General features: G+C 45.9%; 1 protein-coding gene across 2 annotated transcripts in view; it reads right to left on the bottom strand.

Annotated features, from left to right (window-relative positions):
* Positions 1-10,631, bottom strand: part of col6a2 (collagen, type VI, alpha 2) — an 88,979-nt gene extending 78,348 nt beyond the window's left edge. For both annotated transcript variants that reach the window (XM_078551562.1, XM_078551564.1), the window contains exon 1: positions 10,512-10,631. The gene's annotated coding sequence lies outside the window, so the exon portion shown is untranslated. The remainder of the gene's footprint in view (positions 1-10,511) is intronic.
* Between the last annotated feature and the right edge of the window lie 2,245 nt (positions 10,632-12,876).

Below are 12,876 nucleotides of genomic sequence, written 5' to 3'. Positions count from 1 at the left end.
AATAGACTACAATCTGAGCAGTCCCTGCAGTAAGCTTTCCATTGTTCTCTGAAAGATTGCACAAGCGGAGGAGTCACCGAAAGGCAACGGTGTATATCGGTACAACCTTTTGTGGGTATTAATTGTGACAAATTCCCAGGAGGCATTATCCAACTCTAGTTGTTGATAAGCACGACTCATGTCAAGCTTTGTTTGCATTGTTCCTCCTGCCACCTTGGCATACAGATCTTCGATTTTTTGGAATGGGATGACTGTCTAGCTTAGCTACTTTATTAACCGTCAGTTTGTAGTCTCCACAAATTTGGACACTTTGGTTGGGTTTAAGGACGGGGACCATGGGTGCTACCCATTCTGAGAACTGAACAGATTGTATAAGGCCCAGTTTCTCTAGTCTGTTCAGGTCAATGTCGACCTTTTCTCACAGAGCATATGGCACAGGTCTCGCTTTCATGAAGCGAGGGGTTGCTTCCAGATCCACATGAATCCTGGCCTGCAGGCCCCAGATTTTCCTCAGTTTGTCCTTAAAGACAGTGGCGTAGTTTCTAAGTAGCTCTGGTAGCTCACTTGCTCTCAACTGGAAAATTTCAGCCCATTCAAACTTAATCTCCTTTAACCAATCCTGCCCAAGGAGGCTTGGCCCTTCACCTGCTACCACCATCAAGGGTAGCTTTGCCGATTGGCTTCCATAATGGACAGTTACTCTGCTTATGCCTTTTACTTGAATGTCTTCACTTGTATTTGTTTTTAGCTTAGAAGCTGTTTGTTCTAAGCTTAATTGCTGCTCACCATTATTCAAATATCTGAAGATATGTTCCCCATTTACTGTAGTGGAAACTCCTGTGTCCACTTCCATTCTAACAGGTTTGCCATTTACTTTCACTGTGACAAATATTGGTTCTGTCTTTCCAACTTTCGATTAAACAACGAGTACATGTTAGAATTTACTTTTCCAGGCTCTTCTACATTATAGATTTCATTGGCTTCCTCTTTCCTTGCATTGCCTCATTATATGTCCATTTCTGTGACAATAGTAACATTTGATTTTTAAAAAAAATACCAATCGCTAAAAGACTTATCATTTCCACCAATATTAAAATTATTCTTCAATCTCGCTGCTAAGTTATTTTTCTTTATTCTTCGGCTAGCGGGGCTGTTTCCCGCTTCCTGTCAGAGTCTCGCTTTTTCGTGTGACTCCCACTTGAAGTTTCCTGCCTGATGTGGAGGACGGTGCCATTTTGCATACCCTGTATTGCTTTTGAATGTCTTACTGTGCTTTCCATGGCCAGCGCTATCTCTCGCACCTTCTTGAAACCCAGATTCACTTCGGACAATAATCTTTTCTGAATGGTGTCCTCGTTCACACCACCCACTAAACAATCTCTGAGCATGTTGTTCAGAGTCGTACTGAACTCACTATGTTCCATTAGCTGCTTCAAATTTTCCACGTAGCATGCAAGTGTCTCACCCGGGCTCTATTTCACAAATTAAACCTGAACCGCTGCACCGTGACTGAGGGCTTGGGTTGAAAGTGACCCTTCGCGAAGTCCACCAATTCATCAAAATTCTTCGAATCCAGGGCACTGGGTGCCATCAAACTTCAAATCAAACCATAGGTTTTACTCCCACAAGTGCTCAAGAGGATCGCTAGCCTCTTCTCTTCCCCCGTAATCTCGATCGGTTGGAAAAAAACAGTGAGGCGTTCTATGTATTGAGACCAATCGTCTGTGGCTGGTTCAAAAGGATCAATCCTCCCAAGGTGTGGCATTTTGAGAGGGGATAACTTCTTCAATTATAATGGAGCTCGCTACTTCCAATCACTGGGCGAAGTACAGTGCCGATTTCTTTCTAACTTGATTTCTTCTGTTCAATCCTGTTTTAACCTCGTTGCCAGTTTGCTGTAGGGTGGCCAAGTTGTGCTATTAGTAATAGAGTTGATCTGCAGACACTTCTAGGGTGGAAACGTTAAGTTTATTTACAACATACTCAGCAGCAACTACATGTATGCTTTCAACTCCATCTCTACACTGACTGCTGAGGTAGCCCGCGCTACTCTCCTATTAGTTACTACAGATCATGTGATCTTTCCTAACAATCATTATTCTTAAAGATACATTACACACTAAATAAAATAATTACTACAGTGGGAGAATTGGTGGTCCCTGACACATCACGATGGGGATGTCCCATCAGGAGAAGGGGACTAGTTGTTGTCACTAGCTAGATTCTTGTTGTACCACAGAGAAAGAAAAGATACTACGGTCTTAACCTTAAACACATGTCAAACAACTAAAAGCATAATTTCAACATCAGTATTAGTGGAATGTAATAATGAATATAGATTATATCTGTGCACTGGAACCAGGACAATGTCAGCGTGTACAAATCATTGAGATTTCCCCTCTTAGTTTACCTCTAGTTCCACAGTGGAAGCAGGCTCCTTCAGCTCTCCTGTCCTGTACACAAGACAATCTGGTGAAAGTGCATTTATATAGCGCCTTTAACATTGTAAAACGTCCCAAGGCACTTCACAGGATTCTCAGACGGAAACTGACACCAGGGCACCTAAGGAGAGATTACGCAGGTGACCAAAAGTTTGGTCAAAGAGGTCCATTTTAAGGAGTGTCGTAAAGGAGGAGAGAGAGGTAGACAGGTTTAGAGAGGGAATTCTAGAGCTTCAGGCCCAGGCAGCTGAAGGAACGGCCACCAATGATGGGGCGAAGGTAAGCTGGGGTTTCCCAAAAGGCCAGAATTGGATGAGTGTGGAGACCTTGAAAGGGTGAAGGACCAGAGAAGGTTTTGCAGAAATAGGGAAGGGGCCAGGCCACGGAGACATTTGAAAACAAGGACAGGAATTTTAAAGTTAAGCCGACACAGGACAGCAAGCACGGACACAATGGGTGAAAGGGAATTGGTACAAGCTCGGATAAGGGCAGCAGTGTATTGGATAAGCTGAAGTTTATTAAGGAAGCAAGGTGGGAGAGGCCAGCCAGGAGAGCACTGGAATAGTCAAGTCTAGAGGTAACAAAGCTGCGGGTTAGGGTTTCAGCAGCAGATGAGCTGAGACCGGGGAATGTTACAGAGGTGGAAGCAAAGCTTTGTATGTTGCTGGGTTGGTAGAGCAAGCCTGCTCTGCTGGTTGACCTGACCAGCTAGGCCCTGATGCCAAGTGTATCCTATGTGTGTGTGTCAGTTCACTCCCTCACCTCCATATTTCTTAGAAATTTACAGCCAGAATCCCTTGCTGCCCAGTAGAGATTGACAAACCAGCATAGAAACTCCAGGAATGGGATCTTCCTAACTCTTTGATATCATTCGTGGATTTCAGAGACAGAGAGAGGCAAAGGCAGACAGAGAGCGAAAGACAGACAGAGAGAGAGAGAAAGAAAGAGACAGACAGAGAGAAAGAGAGAGAGAGAAAGGCAGAGAGAGACAGAGAGTCTTCTCTCGTATGCAAATCCCTTCATGGCCTCACCTCCCCTCCTGATCTCTGTAACTTCCTCCCACCCCACGAACCCTCCAAGCTCTCTCTGCGCCTCTATAGTAGTCTGTTGTACATCCCCGATTTCCTCTGTCCCATCATTGCCAGTGCTAGATCATAAAATCTGGAATTCCCTTCCTAAACCTCTCCAGCTTGCACTCTGTCTCCCATTTTTTGTTGCTTTTGTTGTACTCTATAGACCAAGGTGGGCTGCTCCTCCTGAGTGTCTGGGGAGTAGATTGAAGTAAAGGACAGCAGACAAGCAGTCACGTATTGTGATAAGACAGTGTGATGGGAGGCTGGTGGCCAACAGACAATCTGTGGCAGTGTTAATGAAGGTCCAAAACTGCACAGACAATCATTGACTGTTGCTCATTGGTTGCTTGCTGGAGGTGCCAGCCTATCCTTATTAGCAGGATTAGGAGCCTGCAGGAGTTGTCGAGTAGCAGGTATAGCAAAAAGCTGCCACCCTCAACAAGAAAGCTAGGTTGAAGGGGGAGGCGAATGGTGTATGCTCGGCCATTAGGGTCCACCAAAATCCATGACCAAATGTCCAACCCCATCTTGTTCACCCCCTCCCCTCCAAGGACAGAATCATCTGCTGCAAATCAGAGGAATGGGCTTTTAAAGAGTGCCTGAGAGTTACAAAGCAAGTTACAACCATCCAAAAATCAGCAGAGGGACCATTGGTTGTGGCACATCCTGAAGATCAAGCAAATCGAAAGAAAGAACGAAAGAACGAATGACTGACTTGCTTTAGCACTTCAGAACATCCCAAAGCACTTTAAAGCCAGTGAAATATCTTCAGCGTGTAGTCACTGCTGTAATGTAGGAAACGCATTAGCCCATTTGCACAAAGCAAGCTCCCACAAAACAGCAGTGAGGTCATGACCAAATCATCTATTTCTTTTTAGTTGTGCTGGTTAAGGGATAAATATTGGTCAGGACTTCAAGGAGCCCCCTCCCTTCTTCAAAATAGCTCCAGGGAATCTTTCACCTCTACCTGAGAGGGCAGATGGGGCTTCGGTTTAACGTCTCATCCGAAAGATGGCACGTCCGACAGTGCAGCACTCCCTCAGTACTGCACTGGTGGGAGCGTTAGCCTAGATTTTGTGTTCAAGTATCTGAAGTGAGATTTGAACCCACAACCTTCCGTCCCAGAAGCAAGAGCGTTGCCACTGAGGGATGGCTGACACCTCCCCAAGAGGAAAGGGACAAGTGCTGCTTCCCTTTGAAGATTTACAATGGGACAAGGTTTGAACGGCAGTGTTTCTCAGTTACAAGGCCCTCAGGAGTATGCAGCATGCCCCACTCTTTCGGGACTGCAGGGCTATTGCATCACCTAAATGCCCAGGTTTGACCCAGAGTCAGCCCAAACTGATGTGCTACTAAGTACTCCTCCCTGGTCTACGCAAGGAGGCAGCATGTCATAACCTGAAGGTGAGCCAAATGAATGGAAATAAACAGGACAGCCAGTGCAAAACTCAGTTCACTGACCCAGGACGAGTTGAGGTTATTGTGCTGCCACCCTACATCATCTCACCCCATCAACATATCCTTCTATTCCTAGCTTCCCCTTAAACGCCTCAAGTACTCCTCAGTAAAGAGGCTTCTCCTGATGCCCTATTGGATTTATCAGTGACTATCTGATATTTCTGTCTCCCCCACAAACAAGAATTTCTTCTCTATGTCTATCCTATCAAACCCCTTCATAGCTTTAAATGGCCCCCACCAGAGCTTCCGTCAGGCCTCTCGGATCTAGATAAGAGCCGCAGTCCGTTCAATCTTTCCTAGCGGCTAGGACCTCTCTGTTCTAGTATCATCCTTGTAAATCTATTTTTGCGCCTTCTCCAGTGCCTGGAGACCCAGTATGGGTTCAGCAGTAACCAGCGAGTGAGAGTTTTAAGGCTCACTGTCAAAACCTATCCCAGTATAGGTTCATGACAGGAGATAGACCTCAGGCATATTCACCAGGAGCTCAGAGATACAATGGGCTCCTTCGGAGACTACGAGGATCCGTGTAAGCCTTGAAGTCCAGGAATTGAGGTTCGACGTTTGCTGCAACCATCTGAGAGGTGCCACAGAGGCAGGCAGACTGGGGCGAGGACAGAGCAGAACTGGGATTAAACTGAAGGACACTAGCTCTCACTGGCTGGGCATGGTCAAGGATTGAATGAAGCTCCATTGAACATAAGGCCTTCCCCTCACTCCCTGAGCTCCAACATCAAACAAGGCTAGTAGGAGCACCGAGGAATTGGGAGGACACCAATACCACCAGACCCCAATGCAACATGGATGAAGAACAGTAATACCCAGCCAGGGTGATAGAAGATGACAGTGTACAGCTCCATGTCACCCGTCCAATAGCGGGCAGGAGGGTCCCATGCGAGGAATCAAGGAGGTCCTTCCTGAGCAGCAGGCCCCTCCCATTCCCCCTCCCGACACACACACACACACACACACACACACACAACAGGACATAAAAATAGAAACAGTGAATCTTCCGCTGGTTCCAAAAACTATAAGACCACCATTCCCCAGAATTGGCCTAAGAGGTGGAGCAAGAACATTACTTGCAGCAGATGCTGGAATAGGCCCAACAAGAGCCCACCCCAGCCCCCCAACAACAGACGTGAACTGCCACCCAGGTAAATAACACTCTAGAAGTGGGCCGGAACACAACAGAGAAATGGATTTATTGGAGTCTGTTCAAGGGATGTACGATCTATCCTTTGAGAGCCAGGCCCCTGTCAGAAACCTACATCTTTTGAGCTACAGTCTGACAGAGGGGCTGAGGATCTCCCCAGTTACTAGTGAGAAATGGACACCAGCTGCTTCAAGGTTATTCTTGGGAGAGAGGCAACCGAGAAAGGTTCTCCCTTTACAAGAGAAACAAGAGGGCCAATATGGTAAAAGCCTCAGAGGAGATACAGTGCAGGAGGGGCAGGAGCAGGCTCTCAGTACCGTTTATTGACCCACCTGATCAGGCCAAGGGTCATGTCAGCTTCCTGAAGGCCAACAACAGGGGACTTGCGACAACCTCTGTGAGGTCTGAGATCGCATAGGACCACGTGGGCAGGAGGAGACCACTCAGCCACTCGAGGCCCAGTCAACTACATCATGGCAGACCTGTGTTCTTAACTCTATGTACCAGCCTTGGATCTGTATCCATTTTTATGAGGATGTGCTTTTTCAAAGATACAATTCCCAATTTTTCCTTTTTTGGGCTCGATTTTTTTTTGAAAAACTGGGACCCTCTAAGAAACAGTGACGAAGCTGCCCAGACCGGCTACAATATATATAATCTCACATTCCACCAGGTGGGATAAAGACACTCAACCCCCTGGGGGGCATGAAAAACCCCATTGCCTGTTGGCTTCACACCATCCTGAGATTTTTCAAATGTTTCTGAAATTAGGCATCAAAATACAATTACCTGTTCTGAAACAATAACTGCAGCTGACATGAACTAGTGGCATTTCTCTGGAATTTACAGCCAGCAGGGTACTTTAAGGACAGTTTGCCAAGCAGGAGAGAGAGAACAAAAGACAATGCTGTACTGAAACAGACTGCTGGAGCTGCATTACCCTCTCTGTCCCTCTCTCTCTCTCTCTCTCTCGTAAGTGCAGTGCCCGGTTTTGCAAAGTGACCATCCTGAGAAGGGAAATTTACTGTGCACTGGGAACTTTTGGGAATAAAGTGTGGAAATCTGCTCCATACAATTGCATCCAGGAAGCCAACTGAACAAAATAACTGCAACGTAGAATCACCACATCAAGACTAGCCAAGGAACAGCTAACTGTATATTCCTCTGTTTTATTTTTCATGAACTGTAAAAATCCTATAAACCTTACTCTGCTATCTGTTCTGGGGCTTGGGTGCGTGCGTGTGTGTGTGTGTGTGTGTGTGTGCACGCCCAGGCAAATGTGTGTCACGCATGAATGGTGTTTGTGGTTTACCTAGCTTTTTTAATTCGGGAAAGAGTTTCAATAAACTTATCTTGTTCTTTGCTTAACCTAAGAAAACCTGTCGGAATAATTATTTGCAATCCGTAGTGTAAATAGTGAGACTCTCACTGAATCGGCAAAGCTCATCCTTTTGAAATTCTGAAAGAAACCCTGTTACAGTCGGACCTGGGCGTGGGAGAATAGAGGAGTCATTTCACCCCTCCTAACGCAGTCCTAACATCATTAATACTCTTACCTCCCAAAACAATCTATCTGAAATTTTCAAGTGAACCCAATTTTTCTTGGGTGGGTGGAGGGGGGCGGGGGGGGGGGGGGTGAATGGGCAAGTTTGAGATTTCCAGTACCCTTTATGTCAAGATGTTGCTTCCAAACGTGACCCCTGAACAACCTAGCTCTAGTGTTAAGGTTAAGCCCTCTTGTTCTGGACTCTGCCACCAGAGGAAACAATTTATCTCTATCTAGTCTGTCAAGTCCTTTAATCATTTTAATTCCTTCATTTAGGGAACGACAGTCTAATCTATGCAATCTGTCCTCATAATTTAACCCTTTCAGCCCCAATTCAGAACAGTCAGACTCTCTGGGCTTAAGTCAATGACAAGGCTCATCGAGGAGTCTAATGAACATGCACCAGGGTTGTGTATCTGGCTTACATACATTGCAGCAATATCCAGAAAGACTCTTAGCTAACTGAACTGTACTTGGCTGAAACTGACCCTAAAGACAGAGGGCTGGATATTGCTGTGTTTGGGCGAGGGAATGGGGACAGGGGTTAAAAGAAAAAAAAAATCACCACCGTGAGAGTAAAAGGTGCAAGCCAGAAACTGGAATGGTACCTGATGCCCAGGTACCCATCATGGGCAAGTCAGCCATATCTCTCACCTCACTCTCACCTTTCAGTCAGAAGGTTGCAGGTTCAAGTCCCACTCCAGAGACTTGAGCACAAAATCTAGACCGACACTCTCAGTGCAGTACCGAGGGAGTGCTGCACTGTCAGAGCTGCCACCTGTTGGATGTGACGCCTTGTCTTGCCTCGCAGCTGAGCATAAAATATTCCCTGCCGCTATTCGGAGGGAGAGCAGAGGAGTTCTTCCAGTGTCAATGGTTATCTTTCAAACAAAATCACTCAAAACAGATTTACCTCAATGCCACTTGTGGGATCTTGCTGTGCCCAAATCAGCTGCTGTGTTTCCTACATTATAACAGTGACTGGACTTCAAAAATTGGGACGTCCTGAAGCCATGAGAGGTGCTATATAAATGGAAGTTCTTCCCTTCATGTCAGCAGGGCCAACCAGCTGGGGCCGGAAGTGTCAAGCTGACTCCAGGTTCCTGAGCATGCCTGTGTGGTCCCAACAGAACCAGGCCCCACTCGCTGACTCTGTCGTGGATACACATTTGGCCGAGCACCTACTCACAGCCATGTTGCCTGCTGGCATTATTTGCATTAGCTGCCACCCCGCGCATATCACCCGCTGTTCTTAACCCACAAGGAAGACTGTTCTGAGTCTACTGAACACACAGACTCCTGCCAGGGCGTTACTGACCCACCTCGTCTTCTGAACCGTGCCCCGGTCTGCTCTTGTAACTCTTTCGAGTTATCAACAGATCGCATGTAACTCTTTCGAGTACATTCACAGTTCTCGGTTTCCGGGAGTGGGACATGAACCCACAACCTTCTGATTCAAAGGCGAGGGTGCTATGGACTGAGCCACAGCTGACACCTCTAAATGGATATCGGGACAGCAGCAGCCGATTACAGGCATAAAACCTAATTGAGGCGGGGGGCATGTCAGAGGCAAGGGTCCCTCAGTCACACTGGCAGTGTCCCCTCACAACCAATATTAGACCTGGGGGAAGGAGTCCGGATATCCCAAACTCACCCCTCTGCCAAGGACCCCACTGATCGTGTTCACATTTGAAACTTCCTTATCAGTTTGCAATGACATCCCTAACAACACGGTACTGTAAGCAAAATTACAGCTCCAGAATTAATAACTAATAGAAATACTTCAACAATCAAAAGAATATTAAATGAACAGCCCTCGCACTCTGTTCCTGCAGGTCATAACGAGTTAATAAAGTACCGTACCATAATAAATGACATGACTTGGAGCTGCATTGCACAGTGAAGACACTAGAGGACGCAGAGCTGCAGGGAATGTTCCTCCTGCAGCCCAGAACAATTGTTTTAATATAAGCCAAAAACATTTAAAAAAAAATAATTGTTCCAAAATGCTAAGCTGCAGATCCACAGACACGGAGTGGCTTGTTGGAGTCGTACATCAGGAATCAGCCCCTTCAGTCTGGTATAAATTCAGATTTTTAAAAAATAAATAAATAAAGCTTTAACAAGGAAAATGTGCATGGTCTCGACTTCCATGCAGTTACAGCTCATCACAGTCATTGCCAAGAGGCTTCACATTCGGAACAATTGTTTCATTGCTTTTCTAGATGTTGTATTTTGGAATTGAAAGAGCAATTTCAAAGGCAAAACGGGGGGGATAAAAAAAAAACACTGGCCTGGCCATTGGGTGAGAGTTACTGCAGCAGGACACTTGCAGCTTCGCCTCTACCCAAAGGCATTGCAGCATTTTGCACAATTAACCAATCAGTCTTTTCAGGTGGGGAACACGGTCCCGCTTTAAGAGAGCGGCACCGTAACTGACATCGTCCAGCGGTCCTTAAAGGGTTAACGAAACTGATAAATGGCACATCTGTAATTGGTAAAAAAAAAGTAATGCGAAGCCTTAAAACATTACAGCGTTCAACAGGACAAAAATCCAGACATGCAGTCAACATTCATTTTTTTTTAAATATTAAAAAAGTAAAACGGTATTGGCGCCAGTAAGATGTGGGTTCAAAATTGTGATTAAACTGATCAATTTGATAGAAGAATTCTTAGCTCCGATCTCATCCCACCAATTTATAAATCTCCCCTTCCACTTTGTTTTTTGGGAGGGGGTTAGTAATTGCTTGTAAATCGCTTGAGGCTAAAATCTTATATATTTTTTTACAAACTTTTTTTCTAAGTTTCGGAGCCACACAGACCAGAACAAAGTTTACTACCTGCCTTAATGGTCTGAACTTTCCCGTGAAAAGACGCCGAGATCTTCAAAAAAAATTAATGTTCCTTTAGCAGTCCGTCCTGGCCCTTTCTTTTCCACATGATCCACCAACAGCTAAGACGAGGAGTGGGGAACAGTGCGATTTTTTTGGGGATTTTTTTTTTCAATGCAAGTGAAGAGGAATGCACCCTGCTTAGAGTTGGGCGTCTCTAGACTGGGAGGAACTCAGAAAGTAAAACTCTGTCCAACTCTCTCGCAACGCTCCCGAACTGCTTTCCAAGTCCCATTCCAGGTCCTCCTCTCAAACCCCCCTTCCAGGGTCCCAATCTTTCCCTGGCAATTCCAGCCTTCGCTCATTAAGCGGCGCTGTCTCTCCAGTCATTCGCCCACAGTCAGCACCCATTGACAGCTGAGAACGCACTCCTTTCCATCATTGGCTTCAATAACCCCCCCCACAACACCGCCTTCCTGGGTATTTTTTTAATGTCCCCGAACGGATACGGCGAGATCTGTTGCTGGAAAATTTCTTCTGCAGTTTCTTAAAAGTCATGTGGTGTCAGTATTCAGCTGATTACAGGAATATGCAGGCAGCAAAGCAAAATTTGCTTGGCCAGTGTTCCGATTAGACCTTATGATTATTATCATTATTTTTAAATTTAAGAACTAACTGAAGCGTCGTCACCTCTCAGTTCTAGTATCATAGAGTCTTACCGCACCACCGAAAGTTCCCATTCAGGCCATCGCTCTTTGAAAACCATTTCAGTCCCATTCCCCTGCACTTTCCCCTCCTCCCCCCCGCACCTCGTCAATTTTTCTCTTTTAAGTATCTGTCCAATTCCCTTTTGGAAGTTGCTATTCTTGAATGCACCCCTGCCTCGCTTTCAGGCCGTGCATTCAAGGTCAGAACAATTCACTGTGTGAAAGATACTTCTCACCATCTTAAGATAAAAAGCAAAATACTGCTGGAAACCTGAAATAAAAACAGAAAATGCTCCAAAAACTCAGCAGGTCTGGCAGCATCTGTGGAGAGAGAGAGACAGAGTTTCTTTCTTGAGTCTGTATGACCCTTCTTCAGAGCCCTGAATGGCTTGCTAAGCCATTTCACAGGGCAGTTGCTGTGGGCCTGGGAGTCACATTCAGGCCAGACCAGGTAAGAGACAGATTTCCTTCCCTAAAGAGGGAGGTGGGTTTTTACACCATCACTGACACTAACTTTATGTTCCATTTATTTATTGAATTTAAATTCCACCAGCTGCCATGGTGAGACTCAGCCTGGGGCTCTGGATTACTATTCCAGTGGTATTACCACTATGCCACCCTCGTTACCAACCTGGATACCTCTTTCTCCCCAACTACTTTATGAGAACCCACTACATAATTTTAAACACCTTGATTAGCAGGTTAGCATTTTTTTAAACTGCAGCTGATTTCCTCAGATATCCCCAAGTTAAATTCCATTTTATTGCATTGGATTCTGAAATATTTCCTGGTGTCTGGCTAATTCTCTGATACTTCCTGCCTTGGGTGGAAATGATGGATCAGTACAACTGGCAGGATATATGCCAAAAACATAAGGTCCTGATTTCAGGGACTTGCTATGAAGATGGAGGTTTTGGCCAACCAGTGTGCATGTGTGTGTGTTTGCATGTGTGTGTGTGCGTGTGAGTGAGTGTGTGTGTAAGAGAGTGTGTGTGAGAGGGAGTGCGCGTGTGTGAGAGTGTGCGTGTGAGAGAGAGAGTGTGCGTGTGTGAGAGAGTGTGCGTGTGTGTGAGAGAGAGAGATTGTGCGTGTGTGTGAGAGAGAAAGTGTATGTGTGTGTGTGAGAGAGAGTGTGTGTGTGAGAGAGAGTGTGCGTGTGTGAAGAGAGAATGCGTGTGTGAGAGAGTGTGTGTGTGTGAGAGAGAGAGTGTGCGTGTGCGAAGAGAGAGTGCGTGTGTGTGAGAGAGTGCGTGTGTGTGTGGGAGAGAGTGTGTATGTATGAGAGAGAGTGTGTGCGTGTGTGTGTGCGAGAGAGCGTGTGCATATGGGAGAGTGTGTGTGTGGCAGGTGGGTGGGGAGAATGGTGGGGATGAGTGAGGCAATTGGTGATCATGTGATGACACCTCCTGGAATACAACCAACCAGAGTTGGAAGTCCGACCTTATCCATCATTCCCAAGGTAGATATGAATGAGGCAGGCCATTCAGCCCATCTATTTGAAAACTACCGCAACAGTGTCCAAATCTCCCTTAAGTGAATCCAGGGGTTATGAGTCGGCGACGCTGACCAAATCTCCATTCCCTATGCTGATTGCTCCCCATGTCCGAAGAACATACTGACACCAATTCTAAATTTCTCTCAGGTTTCCTAGTAACCTGTGCATTTGA

The sequence above is a fragment of the Cetorhinus maximus genome, chromosome 11 (assembly GCF_964194155.1).
Source record: "Cetorhinus maximus chromosome 11, sCetMax3.hap1.1, whole genome shotgun sequence".
Taxonomy (NCBI): domain Eukaryota; kingdom Metazoa; phylum Chordata; class Chondrichthyes; order Lamniformes; family Cetorhinidae; genus Cetorhinus; species Cetorhinus maximus.
Note: the sequence above shows the minus strand (reverse complement) of the source record. Positions and strands in the feature narration are given on the sequence as shown.